The sequence below is a fragment of the Cebus imitator genome, unplaced genomic scaffold, assembly GCF_001604975.1.
Source record: "Cebus imitator isolate Cc_AM_T3 unplaced genomic scaffold, Cebus_imitator-1.0 Scaffold68, whole genome shotgun sequence".
In the NCBI taxonomy this organism is placed as follows: domain Eukaryota; kingdom Metazoa; phylum Chordata; class Mammalia; order Primates; family Cebidae; genus Cebus; species Cebus imitator.
This window is the reverse complement of record NW_016107383.1, coordinates 3,332,206-3,335,034: the sequence shown is the minus strand read 5'-3', so window position 1 is coordinate 3,335,034 and position 2,829 is coordinate 3,332,206.

The following is a 2,829-nucleotide window of genomic DNA, read 5'->3' as shown; positions in this document are numbered from 1 at the left end:
AAAAAAAAAAAAAAAGAAAGACACATTTATGACAACCTCCCTCACAGAAGCCTGAGAGATGATTAAGGCAAATATTATATTCTTTTTTCATCAACAGAGAGCACTTCAAAGTGTTTTATCAAAAACGAGCCCAATAGGTCTGGGTTCAAATCTTCTCTTTATATTTTATTTTCTGAGTCATACTGGGAAAAGTTACTTAACCTCCCAGGGCTTTTGTTGCCTTTTGTTGCCTCTCTGTAAACTCAAATGTGATAGAATTCTCATGAGGCTTAAATGAGATAAGACCTCTAAAGGGATAAGCCCAATGACTGACATGGAGTAAATGCCAGTAGATAGTAGGTACATGTTGGAGACACATAAGCAGAAGCTGAAACATTAAATAATTGCTCATTAAATAATTTATAAAGGTTACAAACAAGAAAAAATAAAATTATTAAAGCAGAATCTTTTAACCTTAAGTACATGAAAATATTTTAATCTGAAGTCTAAGATCTCTTAACCAAAAGTTTGCATAGTAACAGGTGAGTGAACATTGCACTCACATGATGAGTAAGTGACTATGCGTGTTCATATATGGTTGGATCTTATGATTTGATTTTAAATAGACTCTTCTTATAGTCTAACTTTAAATACCAACTGAAAAGCAAAAACCCTCTAAGTTCCGAATGCCCATTACTTACTTTTGAATAATAAATTTGATCCACATTATTGATGATGCAAGTATTGAACTTATGAATTACTTTTTTAATTATTCAATTTGATAGGATATGCAATATTTATAATTAATAGAAGCCTGGAGTTAGGACCAAATTTTCATTTTTTCCCTTAGTTAACAGTCTTGATATAAACAATAATACAGCTGAGTTTAGCACATAGGAAAATGTGATCATATCTTAAAATTGTGCATGTTAAACAGCTGTGTTCTCTTTTTGAATGTTAAGAGTGATTAAGGGGCTTTGTTTACCTCAAATTATTTGGGACTTATTTGCCAAGAGGTTGAGGGAAAGGGTTAGTAGAGAGCGTTTAATGCATTAAGCATATGTATAAGGTTTCCATAATTCATAAGCTCTACTTTTTCATACCTTCCTATGCACTTCCAAAGACTGCATACATTATGCAGTGATGAATAGGGTGCTGATTAAATAAAAGTTGTTGTTCTTGCCCAGAATATATATGTTTTATGTTTTCATATTAATTTAAGAAATTCTAAATGGTACCCTGAAAAACTGACTTTATACCAGAGTTGAACACCAGGATAAATTAGAGTTATTAGGAGTTGGACAAACAGAAAGTTTGCTTTCTCTTGACTTTACAGAGGATGATACCCACTCTTTCCCATCAAGACTAAGAAACAAAGCAAATTAAAGCCTATCTCAGAGCTTCAACAATTCTTAAGATCTTCAGTGTTCAAAATATTGTGCTAGGCAAATGTATCCCCCACTAGTTAAAGACCTTGGAAAAGCCTACCTATATTATTTGCCTCTAGGAGAGTCACTGGGTACCCTCACACATTAAAGGTTCTCAGAAATCAAATAATAAGTTACTTGGTTTAACTCAGTTTCTGGGTTTAACTCAGTGTTTCTCAAGTGTATTTGAATAGGGATTTTGTTTTTTTCCTCCAAAGAACATCAATTGACACCTCATAGACCTTGTCTTCTATTAAAGGCTATATACTCACTATCCCAGTGGATGTGCATGATCCCATCTTATTTAACCAAACTCCTCCTGATGGATATTTGAGTTGTTACCAAGCTTTTGCAATTTTCAACCCTCATTTGTAAATTGTAGCACAGTCACCATGATTATTATCTTTAGATAGATTTCTAAATTTAGGATACATGGTCTTGACCCACTCTTGATGTATAAGCTATAAAACCATCTCCCGAATATCACTAAAATTGTTCCCTGGAAATGAGAGTGCAATCATCCTTCCTCCGCAATGGAAATCTTATGGTTTCTGTGCAGCGACAGTTAGGGCAAGAGGTGCTGACATTCAGGAACAGACAGAGCACCATCAGCTGCATTCTATGGAACCTAGCTCTCTGCTTGGCCCTGATTCTATTCTGGATTGGGATATATGTTTTTACCAAGTATAAAGTCAGCCACAGAAAGAGCAGGTGAGCACCTCTGGCTTCCTAGATAAGATCTTGGGATGATGTATGTACTTACTCTGAATTGCACTCAGGTAGCCCTAGGAATTGCTGAGTTAACTGCACAAGTCACCAAGTACCCATGCTTCTTCTGCATTTCCCCTGCCCAGTGCATTTTGTCCCCTTCTTATTTGTTTTCTGCTGTTGGCTGGTCACAAAAAAAAAGAAGCAAATCAACCACAAAGAACAACACTCCACATTCCATCTGTTGCCTGGGGCACTAGTGAGACCCATCTCTGCTCAGCTTTTAACTCTGTTTCCAGTGGTGAGTATAATTTCTCAGTCAACACTTGGCCAAATGACTCATTTGCAGTCAGCAGCCAGATATATTCTTGTGCATAAACATGTTGATGTATTTTGGAAAAACTCTGAGCCCATCGAATTCTATGACTATGATATTTGCATCAGTTCTGACTTACTGTTTTACTACTTTCCAGAACAAGCCCCTTTTGTTCATGTTGCTGTATCCAAACATCACTAGCTTGTGTTATACTCACTCCTGTATTCAAACATGACTAGCGGGCACCATTCATTCTTCCCCAAGTAACTTTCATTATTTTTCATCTTTCCTCAACCCCATATCTTTCCTCCACAATTTTCTGATTTTCACCTATTCTTTGGGGCTCAGATCTTATCCAAAACCTCCCGGAAGCTTCCTCTGCCCATCATAGCCCAATAG